The sequence below is a fragment of the Balaenoptera ricei genome, chromosome 8, assembly GCF_028023285.1.
Source record: "Balaenoptera ricei isolate mBalRic1 chromosome 8, mBalRic1.hap2, whole genome shotgun sequence".
In the NCBI taxonomy this organism is placed as follows: domain Eukaryota; kingdom Metazoa; phylum Chordata; class Mammalia; order Artiodactyla; family Balaenopteridae; genus Balaenoptera; species Balaenoptera ricei.
The window spans coordinates 14498951-14518065 of NC_082646.1; the positions used below are offsets into that span (position 1 = coordinate 14498951).

The following is a 19115-nucleotide window of genomic DNA, read 5'->3' on the forward strand; positions in this document are numbered from 1 at the left end:
CTTTGACTCTCCTCCTGTGTCTAGTTCACAGCTTCACACACAGAAATCTCTTGTGCCCTGTTTCTTCAAGACTCTGTATTTCTGAGTCTGTTTGATCTCTCTTACTCTGTGTCCCTGGCCTGGGTTCCTGCAGCTTTGACCCGCTGAGTCTGGGGTCACGGATGAAGCGGCCATGGGAGGAGTAAGGGGGAGACAGAACTCTCCTTCTCGGTGCCAGGGAGGGCCGGTAAAAATACAGATGCCCAGGTCGATCCCTGGAGAGTCTGATTCATGGGCCTGCGGGGGGCCCAGTCACCTTGTTTTAGTCAGCTATGGCTGCAAAACAAAACGTTCCCAAATTTTCTGTTTGTTTATTATTTACTTATTTATATATTTATTATTTTTAATACCTGGAAGACCCATGTTTCCTGGACTGAGAATCAGCGTTTTGGGCCTCAGCGTGCTCTGCAAGGGCTGTGACCTGAAACTTTTTAAAGAACCATCCACATTTTGGGGTAGCATTTCTGAATTGTCCATCACCAACCATTTCTTCTTGGATACCATCATGAAACACCTGTTTGCCAATTGGAGTTGTCCTTCAATTTGATGCACCTCTGGATCAGAATGAAACGTTAAATTGTCTTCCTTCTCCATCAGGCGTACAGTTTTTAAACTATCATTGGCATTTCAAGTCTTCTGAAAACAACATGGCAGTCTATGCGCCAAATTTTCTGTTTAAAACAACAACCGTTGCATTTACTTGTGATCTGAGGAGCAGGAATTCAGGCAGGGCGCCACTCAGTGGTATGTGGTCAGCATCGCTCAAGGGGCTGCCTTCAGCTCGGCTGGGCTGGGAATGTCCACGTGGTCTGTCTGTCTCTCTCTCTCTTTCTCTCTCTCCCTCTCTCTCCGGGGGGAGTCTGACTTCTTCCAAAGCAGATGGTCTCCAAGAAGTGGCATTCCAAAGGTCTAAGGCAGAAGTTGCAGATCTCTTAAGGCCCAGTCTAGAAAGTTACACGATGATAGTTCTGCCCCTTTCTGTTGCTCAAAACAAGACATAGAGCCAGCCCAGACTGAAAGGGGGAGAAAATAGACCCCACCTCTCAGTGGGAAGAGTGGTGAAGTTTCACTGTAGAAGAGCCTGTGGGATGGGAGAGGCCATCTTTGGAAACACAATTTACCATAATTTAAAAAATAGTCTCCTGGGACTTCCCTGGTGGTCCAGTGGTTAAGACTCCATGCTCCCAATGCTGGGGGCACGGGTTCAATACCTGGTCAGGGAACTAAGATCCTGCATGAAGCCAGGCACAACCAAAAAGAAAAAAGAAAGTCTTCAGATGAATCTGCTGTGCCCAGCGTCTGCGAACCGCGTCTCAGGGAGCCTGCTTCGCATCTCTCCCTTCCTCCTTCCCGTCAGACAAGGCACAGCTTCAGACTGCCTCACAGCGCCGACACAGGGGCTAATTATCGATGCGCGGTGGTTTTCTCTGTCAATATCATTCCTACCATTTGCATTCAGTAAATACTGACCGTACACTCATTATATTGGTGAGTGGGGAGAGGGTTAAAAACATAAACCAGACTCCCCTCCCATCTTCAGATCACTCACCATGTAAAAGTAAACAACTTCGTCTATTCCCTGGGTGAAATCATTGCATCCCTTCTCCTGATTCTGAAAAAGAAAGTTCTGAGTTAAATTTAGGAAGATGATTGAAGATTCTCTTTTTAACAAGGTCTCGGGAAAGAGTTGTGTGCCAAGGGCTATATAAATGTTTACAATTAGAGTGAATGGCCAGAATGGTGAGCGTTTTATACCTATCACCTCCCACCAGCTACATCTAAGTTTCCATACAAGGCCTGAAAAATGAAAATCAATAGAGATAATGCTTGAAATGGTGGACATCAAATATGCCTCTGGTCTGAGAGGCAATTACTTGAACAGCATCTTCAAAGAGACAAGTGAATTACAGGAGGGTTGAGAGGGACAGAGCAGTCAATGGTCCCAGGAGTCCAACATAAACAGACAGAGGCAGCGCCTCCATGACCACAAGTGGTCTGCTGACCTGCTCAGGATGCCAGGCTTCTGGCTACTGCCCTGCCCGCCTCGGGAAAAATGCAGGTTTGTCTATAGGCACCCGATTTTGCTCTGTAGGGAAGTTCCTCTCCTCATGGTAGTTAATCTGCAGGCTTCATGTGACTTCTTTTTTTTTTTTTTCACACACACACACTGTATTTTATTTTTACAAGAGATAAATAGACTGACACCAAGCATTGTACATGGATGACCACAACAAAAGCAACAATGATTGCAATTACCAAACATGAAACACACTCATACTATGTCATCATGTGACTTCTTTATACAGAAGTTCAACAGTCTGCCAGCCCCGAACCAGTTTTATTTCTTTCCTGAACTCCAGCTTGGGCTTTGGGGTGGCGGTGGGGGAAGTTGGGGATGTGAGAAGTAATAAGTGCAGTCAGATCAGTCTTACTTGCCCAGCACATGTGCCTAGACTAATGGGTTATTGTCTAGTTGCAAAGCTGGTTTAGAGACTGAATGGAGGTGCCTGCTGGGTCACTACAGTTCTTCCTGGCCCCCAAACTCAGCTACAGCCTCTGTTCTGAGCCTGGATCCAGTGGGTTGGAAGAAAGTGTATGATGATACACAGGTATCTCTCTCCATGAACGCTGGCTCCAGGCACTCAGGGAGGGGCGGGGAGTTCAGCCGCCTACTTATGCTAACAGGCTGTCAGCTTCTCTGTGCATAGGGATAACAGAAACACGAAGCTATTCTGGTCTTGTCTAGGGAGCCATTATGTATTGAATTTCCAAAGTTATTATCTCCAAAGGGCGACATCACTCAGTTTTCTCCCATTTGCATTCACTGGGAAAAGACAAATGGGTGCATATTTGCAGAGTGGAAAGGCTGGGGGTGGGGGGGAGTGGTCATGTGCTCTAACTTGGATAACCAGAGGCTCTGGAAGAAGTGTGCTCATAATTAGAGATCAGCACCTTGAGGTGACATTACACGCTTACAAGTTTAATTTAATCAGGCAGCAATTGGTTTTCCAGACTAATGGGATTGGGGTGAATTTTTCACTTAGAAACAAATCTCACCTATGCTTTGGCATGCCTTGTTTCCTGACATACGTCATAGTTTTCCTGTGGGAAGATAGGGAGAGATTTTATTTCAGACTTCCCCCGCCCTGACTGCCTTTGCTTTCTTCCTTTTCCAAAAATCAAGACCCAGATAAAGATAGCTAAGGAAAGGGACCATGCAGGAAGCACTCCACAAAGAGTGATGCTGGGATTTGTGTTTCTGATGTGCTGGTGTGTGTCAAGTGTGTGCCAGTGGGGCTGTAAGTGGCAGGTGTAGGTTTTCTAGGGGAGGAAGGCTTGTGCTGAATTTCTGCTTTCTCATGATGAAAGGCTGCTCTCCCCACTTGTATCCCTTAGGGGTGTGTTGGCTGCGTGGGACAGAAAACCAACTACAGTCAATTTATGTACTGGGGGGTACAGCCGGTGCCACCTCTGATAGACTCGGCAAGAAGAGCCGCTGTCAGCCTCAGCGGCCCCACCCCTTGGGGGCTCGGGCCCAGGAGCTTACAGAGGGAGGGGTGACCTGGCCTGTACAAACTCCTGCCCCCCCATCCCCGTGTCCTCATCTTTAAAAAAAAAAAATTCTCAGCCTGGAAAAAAAATTTATGTACTAGGAGCTGAGTTTTCTCATGTAACAAGAACTCTGGAATGAGGTAATTCAGATGTTGTTGATGGCTCTTTCTAGCTTGCTGCCCTGCCATCCTTAGTTGCAGACTTCTTCATGGTTGCAAGATGGCTGTTTCATCTTCAGGCATCCCATCCATGTTTCTGACAAAAAAAAAAAAAAGAAGGACAGGACATAGAAAACAAACTTACAGTTGCCAAAGGGGAAAGGGGAGAGGAGGGATAAATTAGGAGTTTGGGATTAACAGATACACACTACTATACATAAAATAGATAAACAACAGGAACCTACTGTATAGCACAGGAAAACTTATTCAATATTTTGTAATAACCTATAATGGAAAAGAATCTGAAAAAGAACACAGATATATATATGTATAACTCAATCACTTTGCTGTACACCTGAATCTAACACAGCATTATAAATCAACTATACTGCAATAAAAAAAAAAAAAGGAGAAGGGGGAGGAGGAGCAAGGGCAGGAGGAAGAAGAAGAGGAACAGAAGAAGGGAGAAAAAGAAAAGGGCAAAGGGCAAAAGGGACATATTACTGTGTCTTTCTTAGAATTCTTCCTGAGTATAATTCTGTTCCCATCTCCTTGGCCAGAACTGGATCATATGGACACCCCTAGTGGCTGGAAAATCAGTAGTTTAAACTGAACACATTGCAGCTGAATTAGAAAAATGTTCTGATAGAAGGGAAAAGGAAGGTGGGGAAGGGAGAAATTAGGAGTTTGGGACTGACATATACACACTGCTATATATAAAATAGATAACTAATAAGGACCTACGGTATAGCACAGGAAACTCTACTCAATACTCTGTAATGGGCTATATGGGAAAAGAATCTAAAAAAGAGTGGATATAAGTATATGTATAATTGATTCACTTTGCTGTACCCCTGAAACTAACACAACATTGTAAATCAACTATCCTCCAATTAATAAAAAAAAGAGTTCATTGATGAGGAAATGAAGAATTAAGTGAATTAACTAAAATCAAATAATAAATTACATTCTAAGGGAAAGAAAAAGAAGGGAAAAAGAAGAGAACGGACCTGGTCTAGGGAACCAGTGGTGTCTGCCATCCTACCCAGTCCCTAGTGCTCCACCCACAGTCAGAGAAGTCCTGCTTTTCAACCCCCAATGTCAGTGTCAGGGCTGCCTGCTCCTCCGCTCCAGGCAGTCTGGCCTGGGAACCCTCCTCTCCTCTGCCTGGGGCCTCAATAGCACCAGCTTCCTCACCCCTTCATCTTGGGAGGAGAGAACAAAGCAGCTGCATCTCACCTGCGTGGTCTGGGCCCAGGGTACCCGTGCCCAGGGAACCAGTTCTGAAGACCCTTTGGTTAAGCTGAGAGGTTGCTGGCTGGAGAGAGGGCATGGAAGAAAGTGTTCGGAATGCACCTGGAGAGGTGGGCTGAGGCAGGATCATGTAGAGTCTTGTGAGCTGCAATTCACTTAAATTCAACCAGTTGTAAGTGAGTCACCATGCAAGACACTAGGGCGTATAAATGGAGTAAGATGCCTGGCTGATCCCAAGGAGTTCCCATTCTACTTGGGCCGCACACACATGCAACTAAACACAGTAAAATTCAGACGATGATATGTACAAGCACAGATGAAGAGACGCAGTGCAGTTCATGACAGTGTGGACAAAACAGCTTTAATTTCAATAAGGTGATATCTGAATTTCACTTTGCATGGTAGGTATGATTCATGTAAGTAGAGAAGGGAGGGAGAGGATATCTTAAGCAGAGAGGATTATATGAGCAAAAGTTTGGGGGTGGGAAAGCAGGCAATGTATTTGGATAATTGTGAGTGGCCCTCTTGAGCTGGGGGACAGCGTTTGCAAGGACTGGGGTGACCAGAGTGATGAGATGGGGAAGGCAGGGCAGAGAATGGGTCGGAGATGAAGCAGAAAAGGTAGGTGCGTGTCAGGTGGTAAAGACTGAATGTTGGATTTTAAGAAGTTGGATTTTAACTTGTAGAAAATAGGGAGCCTTGGAAGGTTTGAATCACATCTGTGTTGCGGAAAATTATTACCAAACAAGAGTTACTGTGGGGTGGGGAGACTGAGGCAGAGGCACCAGCGGGAGGCTGGTACCTAGAACAGAAGCAGTGGGGGGAGAGGCATGAGGACGGTACACACTTTTCTGGATGAATAACTGAGTTGGAGCAGTGCCATTTCCAAATTCAAGGAAGATGCGGGAGGAGAGTCAGCTTTGGGGGGTCAGATGATGGATTCAGTATGGGCACTGCTGAGCCCCTGGAGATTACTCGTCTGGGTCTCCAGGGTAAGGACCAGGCTGGAGAGCATGGGGTCATCAGCCCTAAGTGGGTGGCAAAACCATGATTGTGGATTGGACTGTCCAGGAACTATGCAGAGTAGCGGACAAAGGGCCCAACACAACTGGTTGAGGGAGAAGCCAAGGAGTTTGAGAAAGAAAGATCAGGAAGGGAGGAAGGGATCAGGACCAAGGAGTGCTTTCGAAGTGAGCAGAGCTCATTCAGCGAGGGGCTTAGCATTCGCCCGAGGGTGGGAGAGAACACGCTTTCAAATCCCTGCAAAGTAAAATGAGTATGAATGGACCCAAGGTAGCAATTGGTGGACAAGGTCTGCTCTGCTTCTGCAGTCTGCACCCAAGGATGAAACAGCACCCAAAGCTTGCTGTTTCTACTAGGAACTGCTAGGAGGGGCAAGGTCTCCTCGGGTGACTCCTGGTCTTGCCCCTTTAATTTTCCCTGCAGGCCCTCTGCTTCCTGTCCATAGCTGTGTGACCTGGGTACTGACTTATTGCAGGTCTGTTTTTGCCACAGTACAAGGGAACTGGGGCAAGTGTTATCCAGATGGAGTTTTAGCTGCACAGTTGCAAGATACTTCGCTCAGCACAAGTCCCTTAAGCTCCCAACAATTACACTATCCTTCCAAACCCTACGTCTTGGCATGGATCTTATTCTGGGCATGGGGGGGGTGAGAGTGGGGAGGGTTTTAGAAATGGTTTCTGTGCTTTCGCGCCCTATGCCCACCGTGGCTGGGCACCCCTACCCCAGCTCTCTCTCTTTGCTCCTTGGCCTCTAGAGAAGCAGGCTTCCCTTCAGTTGGGATCCAAACCGATTTCTCAGCTTCATATGAGCACTGCTCTCCTGACAGCTCCTGATCCTTGACTGTAGGGTCCCCCACACCATGGAGCCAGCAACTCCCCAATTCTTGCTTGCAGTAGTTTTCTTAATGCCCTTCAGTGGCTTCCCATTGTCGGGAGAATAAAAGCTGGACTCACCCAGGAACCACCAGGTCTGCCTGGTCTGGCATCTGCTTCCTTCTCCAGCCTGTCTCCTCTGCTCCAGAGCCACTGCAGCTCCTTTCACTTTCACGCCATGCTCCTTCTGCCTCAGGGCCTTTGCGCGTGTGGCTTCCGTTCCCGTGTCAGAATCATTTCCCAGCCCTGCCTGTCACTCCAATTCCTGGCTCCTTCACCTCATCTCCTTAACACCTCCTGACCCTTCAGCTCGCTTCTCAAACGTTACATCCTCAGGGCTCTGAATCCTGTTTTAATGACACACTTGTCCATGGGATTATTTGATCAATCTCTGTCTCGCCAATTAGCTCTAAGGGACCATGACTTTCCTTTCACTGTGGAGCCTGGAGCTTGGCCCAGGGCTCACTGCCCAGTAGCTCCTCATGCCAATAAATGTGTTGAAAGAATGAGGCAGCTGGTGACCTTTTTTACTGACGCCCACATGTTTCATAGGGGCTAGATGTGTTTATTCCTCCCCTAGAAGGGAGCCAGGACTCCCGCTAGAACAAACTTGTGTGTGACTTCACAGCTGTGTCACCCCAAACTCCCTCAGCTGTGCCTCTGGATGGACTGGGAAAGAAGCACATTTGAAGGCCAAGCCAAGGTCCTTCCGCACGTGAATGTAGCTCCTGCTGCCCCTTTGCAGCCTTTCACTGCTAAGGGGGCATCTGAGTAATTTGGCTAAACACCTTGGAATTCTCTGGCAAGACAAGGGCTGGTACTAACAGGTGACTCGGCTTTGGAGTTCTGACCCCTGACCTGTCTTTCTCAAACAGACTTGCAGACCTGGGTTTGAAGTGTCCTCACCGGGAGGAACTCTAAGAGGCAACACAGTGAGATGCTGGCCGGCAGCCCTCAAGGGCGTCTGCGAGGGACTGATCTACTTGCCCAAGAACATGGGCCTAGCGAGTGATTTTCAAAGGCACCCACGGAACTTCGGGACTGAGCCAGAGAGACGTCCACTCTGTCCAAGGTTCTGTGCTCATGGAGTCCAAACTGTCCTCTCGAGGGTTCCCCACTCTTTCTCAGTAGCCATTCATGGCTTCCACATCTGTGCGAAGCCTTCTGGAATCCATGTATATTTCCTGTTTTGGGGTTTTGAGACTGGACCATTTATTAAAATAATTCAATCTAGGGTTCGAGCTGGAAGGGGCCTCTGGATTATCTAGCCCATGTCCTTCATTTCACAAATGAGAAAACTGAGGGCCAGGGCTTGGGGTGTTGAGGTAGGGCTGGGTCTCTTCCTGGCAGTACCCATCGTACTAGGGTTCGGGGTCTGTAAGGAAGTCCCTGCGGCTCCTCTCGGGCTTGGGCAGTTACAGCCTCTCTCAGGAACCGGCCCCCTCTCCCCCACCCCCAATCCTGTCGATCCCCCTCCTGGCTCAGGCTGGGCAGCCTCATGGCCGGCAGCATGGCTTCCTGGCTACCAACCGACTGGCCAGCCCTTGCTGTGTCCGTGGTTTCTGCCAGTGGCTGGCCTCGGGCCCTTGCTACAGGCCCTGCTCCGCACAGCGACTGCCGGCTTACGGAGCGCTCACTCTGAGCTCAGCTCCCGGGGGTCAGTGTTCTCACCGCCGTTTCACATGGAAGGAAACTGAGGCTCAAGAGTTCCCTTCAGTGCTGTGCTCAAGGTCACACCACAGGTGCAGTTGCGGAGCTAGGATTTAAATCTTCTCATTCAGTTTGTCGTCTCGAATTTGGACCTGAGGAGTGGACTGGGGAGGGGGCGGTACTGTGACCCGGCAGGAGCGGGACGAGGGGCCCTGATGAGGGGGATCTGGGCAGCAAATCTGTGGTTGCAGCGAGCCCCCGCCCTCAGCAGCCCCCCTGGCTCTTGCTGAAAATGACAACTCCGGCCAGAACCGGCTCGCGCGCCCACGACACAGCCATTCATGCTTTAGGTGCGCATCCCACTTAATTGTCAAGACTTCCAATTAACGTGGGTCTCTGTGTCTGGTGCTGGGCTATTTTCTCGTATTTTTCCGTCCCCCCTCCGCACCTCCCCGAGTTTACTATTTCGGAGAGACACTAGCTCTGTCATCGTGTTTGTCTCGCTCCCTCCCCACCCTCAGCAGAGGAAAACCGAAAAGCCACAGCTGGCGGCGGATGCGCGCCGGCGCTGGCCCGCCCCCCCGGCGGCGGTCTCCTGTTGCTTCTCGGAGCGGCCTGCGCTTTGAAAAAGAATCTCTCCCGCACCCGGGAGCAGCGGCGGCGCGCTCCGAGGAGCCGGCGGCGCGCGGCGAGCAGGAGAGGGTCTGCGCGCGGACGCCAACCGGAGGTCGGCGGACGGTGACCTCGCGGTCCTCGGAGCCCAGCCCCGGCTGAGCTCCCGCCCACCACTCCCCACCCCTGCAGGACGCGCCTCTCCAACAAGCCCCAACCCTTCCCAGCAGGGGAGGCGGGAAAAAAGCGAAAGCCTCGCCCACAGCCCTGCCCCCAGCCCCGCCGCTCCCAGGCTCCTCCGGACTCCGCGCACCCTCCTGGGATTGCCTCGGAGGGGACCGCGCCGTGCAGGTAAGGGGCTGCGGTGGTGGCAAAGTTGGGTTCTTCTTCCGGAGAGGGAGAGAGGCTGGGGTGGGGACCGATCGCGGGGCGCCGGGATGCTGCCAGGGTTGGTTTGTTTCGGTGGGTGTGAGCGGTCCTCGCCGGGCAGCTGCCGCCTGGGCCGCGGAAACCGGGTAGGGGATGGAAACCCGGAGGTGGTCGTCGGAAGAGAAGAGGAGCTGCCGAGGGGAGGCAGGCCGTGGCGGTGGGAGTGAAGGTGTTCTGGAAAGGCGCTTGCCGCCTACCTGGAGCTTGGGGCTACGGTTTTGGGAGAAGGGGAAAGGGCTGCTCTCCGCTGTGTCCAGGGGGTTTTCCTTTGTTACTTGGAAGCTTGGACTCTTAAGTGGAGTGTGCGGAGGTGAAGACAGGGAGGGGGCCGGCTGTGTGTGTGAGCACATGAGCCATACAAAATGGAACTTGCCGGCTCGGTGCTTGGGGGACAGGGAGAGCTGGGGCTGGGCAGTGGGCACTGGGAGTGGGGGCAGGTAAGGAAGGCTGATTCCAGGGCGTGGGGTTCATGAGAGCGTCTGCATCAATTTTCCTCTCCTCTTGTCTAACCAGTCCTAGCTTCTTCCAGGGGGGCTGACCACCCCCACCCCCCATTCCCTCCTTTCCTGGTGCCCAGCCCTCTTTCCCCAGCAGGGCTGGCCCTGGCACAGCCTTCCCCATTGTGTCTCTTGGGCTTCCGTGGCTACTTGGAAGGGCCGCCTGGGGCTACTGGCGCTGGCTTCTGGGCTCTTACAAGTGGTGGCTGGTGGAGGAAGCACCCGATGGTGGGAGCAGGGATCAGCCACACTGGAGCAATGGGCCTGGCTAGGCCCCTGCTGCCCACCTCCAGGCACGGCAGGCTGTGGCTGCCGGGGCTTCTCGCCACGAATGTGGCCTCTGTCTCCACTTGCTTTGTCTTCTTGGCGTTGTGCTCTCTGGCTGGGCCCAGATTTCCAGGTTTGGAGATGGATCAGTGGGCAGCCCATGTCCTCTGTGGAAGGATCCCACTGTGAGGGCCCAGTACCCTCATATTGTGTATGTGTGGATATGTATATCTGTTTCCGCAACTTAGCCTTTTTCACGTGACCTGCCCCGGTAGTTGCCATGGAAACCCCTCTTCAATTCTCAGCCTCCCTCCTTTTCCTGCCCATTCTTTACCTCCATATCGCCTCCCCTCCCCCCAACATGGTTGCCTAGATACTGGTTATCCCTGACTTCTCAGAGTAGGAGACCCTGGAGAGCTAGCTAGCTCCCAGCTCAAACTGACGTGGCCCCTACCCCATCCAGGCCCCCCAACACACAGTACACGTCACAAACACACCCCAAACATATGCACACTTGCCACACCACCTATACACTCACACACATACCGCACATCCTACTTGTCACACACACTGCATCAACACACTACACACACATATATCATACCACACGTACACCACATAACACGCCAAATACACCATACATATACCACACCACAACACACCACCCCCAATGACACACGTACACCCTGTCATCGCACTGTGTGTGTTTTCACACATACCAGCAATAACATCCCATTGCTTCCCCAACACACACGCAGTACTTCTTCGCAATAGGTCTCTGGCTGGAAGAGAGAGGGCAGTTTCCTAGCTCTGTGCCAAGTAGCATGTAGGGGAAGGCTCAAAAAGGCCAGAAGGAAACACCTCCCCAAGAACCCTGCAGAAGAAGGTGGAGAGAAATGCACTTCCAGATTCCTTCAGAGGGCAGCCCCTCTCCTAGGTGCTAGATGCAAGAGGCTGGGCATGGACCAGAATTTAAATCTCTCCGTGGCAGCTTTCTACCTGTCTTGACCCTGAGAAAGCCTGAGGCTCCTGGCCCCTCCTAGGAGTCTGGACTCTGCCGCTGAGTCTTCCTGCCTAGCAGAGGATCAGGCAGCTCTGGGACCAGCAGAAGGCTCTGAGCCTCCACAGAGGAGGGAGGAAAGGTTGTGACTGTGTTCGGAGAGCGGGGAGGGCAGGGAGAGGAGACAAAGCCTGGATGGGGGCTGGGAGGAGAGGGGAGCCAGAAAGAGAGGAGCCAGGTGAGTTTAGAAAGTGTAGGTAGGGTGATGGCGGGGAGGAGGTCCAGGCTATCCTCCCTCCCCCAGGTACACTTTCCTGCTTTCTCCTTGGCTCCGCCAGCCACATCTGTGCATCTAGGAGAGGAAGCGGGTTTGCAGAGGACTCCTGGATTGCCAGGGCTTTTCTAAGACCTGTCGCTTCTCTAGGGGTCTCGTGGTAGACACCGGAGGCAAGGGTCTCCTTCCTGGCTGCCTTGTGATCTCTGGACTGACTTAGGCCCCATTTCATTCAATTATTCAAGGAATTGTTTTAAGTACTTACAATGTGTTCATTGCTAGGGTCATGAGGGTGAGAAGGAAGACACACAGTCCCTGACCTCAGAGTCCTAGATTTCTCAGAGCCGGAAGGGGAACATCCAATCAGGACATCATGTAGATGAGGAAACTGAGGCTCGGGGTCACACACCCAGCTGTGGCTGAGGCCTCTGACTCTTCAGCCAGGATTTGTGACCCCCATACTTCCTGTGCCACATCACTTGCCTTCTTTTCTTTACTGCCAGCAATCCTCTGGGGACCAGGATCCCTTGCAAAGTGTGGGTGCCCTAGTGGGTGGGGAGCCTGCTCCATCCTATTTTCTGGGAGAATGTGGCCAGGAGTGGGGGGAAGGAGGAGCAGTTCCCTAGACCCTGGAAACTCCCCACAGCCATAGGGAAGCCAGCCCACCAGATCCCCCATAAGTCAGAGCCGAGCCCTGTTGGACCTAGCTGGCTGCCATCTGGATGGCACACTGTGCCAGGCAGCCCCCAGGACTCACTGTCTGACAAATCACCCACCAGCTTCTGCCTGAACACCCTGGAGGAAGGAAACCAGTCATGACAGGCACAGCCCCTGGAGGCAGAGAGCCTGTAGCAGAAAGGCTATGAACCTGGAGACACAGACCCAGGCTGTAGTCCTGGCTGTGCTCCAAGGGGAAGTGCATTCATCCCAGATATCTTTTTGGATGCAAACTGGGTTTCTGGCGAAAGTCAGAAATGGTTTAGACTGATCTCAAGCAACTGAAAGCCTCCACGATTTTAGACCTCTGTTTCCACATCCATCAGCAGAGGGGCTAGATTTCATGATTTCTAAGGCATTTCTGCCTCCTAATTTTTATAGATTGTACAGTCTTGAAAGAGATCCGTTTTCTCTCCAGGTGCCAAACTGTACTCATGATTTCATAACACAGGGTTGTAGCTGAGCTGAGCAGGAAAGGGGCTGGTCTCTGGTCGCTCCGGAGAAGCCCTCCCCTTTCACCCCGTGGGCCAGGAGATGCTCAGGAAAGCTCAGACCGGGCTTTTTCCTCTCAGGCTGCAGTAGCCAGTCCCCCTGGACACCATGTCCACCTGGTCTCTTCTGCCAGGATGAAAACTGGGGCTGGGTGGAGTCTTGGGAGATGTGGTCTCTGGAGAGGATGAGGTCCAGGGCCATCATTTTGGTGGGTCTATGAATCCTCTGGACGGAGAGCCTTGGACCAGCTGGAGAGCATGACGGGAGGTGCCGATCAGGGTTTTCTGTCTCTAATAAGAAGCAGGGTGTCTCTGGCCAAGACAAAAGCTTGGAACCAATTTGGCAGCATCTTCTCTGCTCTGGAATGGGAAGGAGGAGGGGCCCTCTGACCTGGGAAAGTATGAAGTCAGCTTGGAGCTCACACAGGAACACACTTGTTACAAAGATGCGCGGGGGAGCTGGAGGCTCGGGAGCGGGGCTGGGGCCCTGGGAACCAGGCCGGGACCATGGGAAGGTGGCTGCTGAGCTCAGAAGATCTGATTTGAAGCCAGGGATGAGGGAGGATCTAGTTGAAATGACAGTGCCCCCCATGCAGCTGGAGGGCAAAGCCAGGCCTGGGAAGGGACAAGAGGCGAGGTCTTAAATTCATACAAACCATCCCTTGAACAAATGTTAACTGAGTCCCTCCCCCATGCCAGGCGCTGTGGGCTTCCCAGGACCCACAGAGCTGTGAAATGATGTTTTCATTCACCAGAGCCCTCCTGCTCCGGTAGATCCGTCCATTAGCCCTGTCCCTCCCTCTCTCCCCAGCTGACCTCACCCGCACCTCCCACCGGGAAGGCCCTGCCACGTCCTTCTTCAACAAGCAGGGCCCCACACTTGCTCGTGTGTGCCTCACACTGGCACACACTCTCCCCTCCTCACGCATACATAATCTCCATACCTAACACACAGGCGTAAGCTCACAGGTTCCCGGGCACCCCCTCACCTCACCCCGGTGCGGTCTCTCACCCAGACCATTGTGACCACCTCTTCCCTTCCACTTTCTCAGCCCCCAACCTTTTACCACTGATCTTGTGGGCCCATATGTCCGACCTCTCCATTGCCCTTTTTTTTTTTTCATTAAAAAAAAATTTTATTTGTTTTATTTATTTATTTTTGGCAGCATTGGATCTTCGTTGCGGTGTGCGGGCTTCTCACTGCGATGGCTTCTCTTGTTGCGGAGCATGGACTGTAGGCACGCGGGCTTCAGTAGTTATGGCTCGCGGGCTCCAGAGCGCAGGCTCAGTAGTTGTGGCGCACGGGCTTAGTTGTTCCGTGGCATGTGGGATCCTCCCAGACCAGGGATCGAACCGGTGTCCCCCGCACTGGCAGGCGGACTCCCAACCACTGTGCCACCAGGGAAGGGAAGCCCTCCATTGCCTATTAATGAGGACAGGTGCCTGGCACTGGCCCTCGAGGCTCTCAGGAACTCGGCTGCAGCTATCTCTCCAGGCACCTTCTCCAGATGGTCATCCTGAGCCTTGTACTTCCTACGCTCTGCCTCCACTCAGGCCCCAACAGGAATGAGCTGTCTCACTCCAGCTTGCTGAGTAGGGGGTAGCGGCCTTTGGAGATGCACAGACTTGGGTTCTAATCTGGGTGCTGACGCTTCCTAGTTTTCTTAACTCTTCTAAGCCTCAGTTTCCTTATCTGTCAAATGGGCATGAGGATTGAGCAGGGGTAAGCAATGTCAAGTGCTTCTTGGTGCCTAGCATATGGTAAACACTCAGTAGATACTAGCTGCTATAATAATAACAATAGTAATAGTAATGACACATGGTTATTATTAGAATGACATTGTTGTTGTTATAGCATCCTTTGAGGCTCCTCTCCAGTGCTCATTCTTTCAAATAGCTTTTCCTAATTCCCAGTAAACAGACAAGCTTTCCTCTTCCTGGTACCCCTGAAATGCTCTGTTGATTCTTCTCTTAGAGTACACGCCTACTGAGCCTTCATTTATCTACTTATGTCCTCGCCTGTCCCCCATACCCGCTCCTACCTCTTCAAAGGCAAGGTCTGTTTTTTGCCCCAGACAGGGCCTGGCACAGTGTCAGACGTGGAGAAAGCCCAGAGAGCATCTTTGAACTGAACATATGTGGGAAAAAGTCCTCACCCACCAGGGCATGGTGAAAGCCCACTTGTCCTTCTAAGCTCTCTCCCACTGTCACTCCTACCCAGGTGCCCACCACACATACCTGAGGGGTACATTCCTTTATGCCCATGTGTCATTTCAGTCTGCCTGTTCCTTTGGTAGAATCTGAAAACTAAGAGTCAGACCCTATCGGAGGTCTGGAGGTGTTTAAGGGCTGAAGGCAATGGAAGGAAGCTGATTCATCACAGCGTTTTGGTGATTGGGCCTTGACGGAGACCTGGAGAGCCGGCTGGAGGAGGTGGCGGGGGGGAGGGGAGCACTGAGAAAGTTTTAAAATTCCTTTAAAATTCCACACAGATCCTCAGGTTGTTCTGGGCTTAGATTGGATTATGACTAAAGGCATAATGATGCTGAAGAATCCATTCATTCAGTCACGGGCATTTACTGAGCAGCTACTGTGCAAAGTGTTGGAGATGCAGAGATGCCTAGAATGTGCCTCTGCTTCCAAGGAGCTCACAGCCTGATGGGGGAGACACACATGGTCGTGATGGTGGTACCTGGAGAGAGGCATGGGCCTTGGCTCTGTGGGAATTGGGGCAATGAGGCGTGTGGCAGGAGGGAGGGGACAGTGCATTTCCCGAAGCAGAGACAAACAAGGTCGGGTAAACCTCCACGCATGCGACGGGACCAGGTCGGGCAGGTTTCCAAGTATGCAGGCCCATGGGTCAGGGTGCATCCCTGTGTCATTTCTACCCTCAAGCAAGACAACGTGAGCATAGACAAAGTGCCCTGTAGGTTCAAATGTGCCGCCCAGAGCTGTGCTTTCAAAGGAGGTGGGCTGTTGAGCAGAGGCTGGAAGGGGCAGGTACTGTGGTCTGGCTGTGGGCAGGGCTACTCGGGCCTGGCCCCTGGGCCTCTGGCCGCTGCTCCGAGTTTCTGTTTCTGCAGCTGGGACTGTTCGTCTGGCCTCTCTTGAATGGGCCGTTGTCAGTAGGCTGCCCACCATCCAGACTCCCTGGAACGGGACTGAGATCCCTTGGGGGGCAGGGGCGTGGGGCCCCTGGGCTGGCAGGTGGCAGGCCTAGTCCCGCTCCCTTACTCACTCTGGACAGCTGCATCACCGGCCTGTGCCGGGGTTGGCCGCACAACGCTGCCCTATGTGCCTGCCTCTGAGGGCTGTTGGGAGAAGCCCACAGGGTGATGTCTGGGATGGCGCTGCAAAGACTGTCATAGTCGGCAGTGGTGGGGGAGGGAGGAAGCAAGGCCCTATGACCCTGCTGGTGGGCCAGCTTCAGGTCTCTCCAGGGAATCTTTTTAGAAACCAGGCCTGTGTTTGTGATTTGTGAATTCGGTGTGTCCGCTTCTAAGGAAAGGGTCTTATTTCTTTTTGTGGTCAGGTCTTTTCTTCCTTTGCCTCAGAAGTAATCCCACATTAAAGAAAAAGGTGCCTCCGAGTTAAAATAGTAAGTTCTCTGTACGTGATAAAGGAGTTTTGTCCCTCCCACGCCCCCTGTGCAGCCGGGCTGGATTGGGTCTGGGCTCACGGAATGGGAAGAGCTTTGAGTCATAGGGACCGGCGGGCCCAGCCTCCAGCCTCCCAGCTGTGGGGTGCCCTCCTCCCTGAAGGAAGGACGGTGGGGCAGACCCAGGGATGGGGCTGTGCAAGGAGGCCCTGCCAGGCCTGAGGGCCCTGTGATGAGCGGGGCCTGGTAGGAAGGGGCCACCTTGGTGGGTGTCAGCAGCGATGATCGGGGCCAGAGGCCCGGCCCTGCTTGTGAGGAGGTCCAGCTGCCCTGGGGCAGTGCAGGGAATTCAGTAAAGTGACAGCGGCCACTGTGAGCCCCTCGGCCTATTAGAATGTCACCACCCTCTGCTCTCTCCTGAGTCCCAGGCTTTGACTTCTCTCTGCCCTTCAGCCTTTCTCTGGAATTTTATAGTTAGGCTAGTAAAGAGAATAATTTATGTTTAATGCTTATTTGATGAGCATTTATCAAATGCAAATCAAGGGAACACGTTGCATGTTCCTCTGAAGGCCACAGATCCATCAGCAAACTCTGGTTGGACCCAAAGCACTTGTTTTAAAAGGCAGCTTTAAAAGCCTTTGCTGGATTTTGGCTCTGGTCTGAACCACAGAAGCCCGGCCCCTATTACAGAAACATCAGACATCACCAGCGGGGCACAGGGCTCCACACCGCTTGCCAGGAAGGTGAGCAGATGTGGGGGTGATAGGGTGGGGTTGGGGAGCTGTTTTGTTTTTAAATGAATTTAAAATTTAGTAAATTATTTTTAATAGACCTTTTAAAGAAAAATTTTAGATTTACAGAAAAACAGAACAGCTAGTACAGAGAGTTCCAATATAACCCTCCTGCACAGTTTCCCCGATTACTGTCTTACATGAGTGTGGTACATTTGTTACAGTTGATGAAATAATATTGATATATTATTATTAACTAAAGACCATGCTTTATTCAGATTTCTTTAGTTTTTCCCTAATGTCCTTTTTCTATTGCAGGACCCCATCCGGATAACCACATTCCATTTAGTTGTTATGTCTCCTTAGGGTCCTCTTGGCTGTGACAGTTTCTCAGACTTGCCTTGTTTTTGATGATCTTGAGAGTTTTTGAAGAGGACCGGTCAGGTATATCGCAGGATACCCCTCAATGGGGATTTGTCTGATGGTTTTCTCGTGATTAGACTGGGCTTATGGGTTTGGTGGAGGAACATCACAAAGGTACAGTGCAATTTTTATCACATCAGATCAAGGGTACATACCATCAGCATGATTCATCACTGTTGATGTTGACAGCGCTGGGTTTCCAGTCCCTTAATTTAGTGCCCCCACTTAAGCAGAGTTCCAGGGCCTGGTGTTCAGAGCAGTGCTTTCCACTCCCCGAGACAAACATCAATCTGTCAACCAGCACTCGCTGGCCGTCTGCACCGCCCCAGGTCTTACAAGTTGTGGAGTAGCACAGAGACTTTCCAGGCAGGAGAACCTTATTAAAGAGAGCATTAAACCAGAATGTGCTGTGTGGCAAATCAGTGCTAATGACAGGTCACAGGTGCTCTTAGTCTGGAGAAAGAAGTCAGCACATGGGCTGGAGTGGCAGTTGGACAAAGATAGCATTTTTCAACCTTGGCTACACGTTAGAATGAGTGGGGAGATTCTAAAAATTAGTGATGCCTTGGTCATACCCCCAGAGTTTAGAATTTGATGGGACATAGTTGATCCCCATTATTATTATTATGAAAAAGCTCTCCATGTGATCCTGAGGTGCAGCCAGAGCTGAGAACTGGAATAAACAGAGGAGGGAAGGGCATTCTAAGTGGAGGGAACAGAATATACAACGGCCTGGAGGTCGAAACACACGTGGCAGGGGATGGGAGTGGACCATCTTAGCTGAAAGTAATGGGAGAAAATACTGAAAGGGTAGAAAAGGGATAGACTTAGAGGTATTTATATGCCAGAATAAAAAGTTTTGATTTTTTAAAAAATAAATAGACTATGGAAGCACCATGATACACTTGAGTTTGGGAGAGAAGTGATCAGCCTACCAACAGCCCAGGGGAGCAAGGATGAGGGTCTGAACTAGAGCGAGCAATGGAAGAGAAGATTATAGAGATAGCGCAGGAGTCAGCGTGGCTGGGACTTTGCCGCAGACACCACATGGAGTTCGGCAGGCGGGGAGGAAACCCTGTGGACTCAGTTAAGACCGTAGGCTCCATGAGGCAGAGAATGTGTTGCTGCAGCTCCCCCAGTGATGACTAAGGTCCTGGGCAGCAGTAGGCCATCAAGAAATGTTTGTTCATTTGGTTACTGGAAGGATAATGATGCCACTCTTTCCAAAATTACACCTTGTTCCAAAATTATCCTCCTCTTCTCCACCAATTTCTCCACCTAAATGCAGGCGGATCTCAGCTCTTTGGAAAGCAATCTGATTAAATAACTCAGGCCGAGATATAAATAACTGTTAGGAATGGAAGTATTTACCTTTTGGTGGAATTAAGAACTCTCTCCTTGGGAGAATGTTGTGGGTGTGGATATATTTTTGAGTAGGGGTGGTCTTTATTTCAATTCTACACCCTAATCTAATTCTGAACCGTACCAGAGAAGAAGGGGATCTGCAGCTTGGCAGCCTGCTCTGAAA

The 19115-nt window shown here is 51.3% G+C and overlaps 1 protein-coding gene across 3 annotated transcripts in view; it reads left to right on the plus strand.

Moving 5' to 3' along the window:
- Positions 1-9204: 9204 nt before the first annotated feature.
- Positions 9205-19115, plus strand: part of FXYD6 (FXYD domain containing ion transport regulator 6) — a 32017-nt gene continuing 22106 nt past the window's right edge. For 2 of the 3 annotated variants that reach the window (XM_059930308.1, XM_059930309.1), the window contains exon 1: positions 9431-9511. The gene's annotated coding sequence lies outside the window, so the exon portion shown is untranslated. Of the gene's footprint in view, positions 9512-19115 lie in introns of all 3 variants that reach the window. The other variant, XM_059930311.1, reaches the window with a different exon arrangement.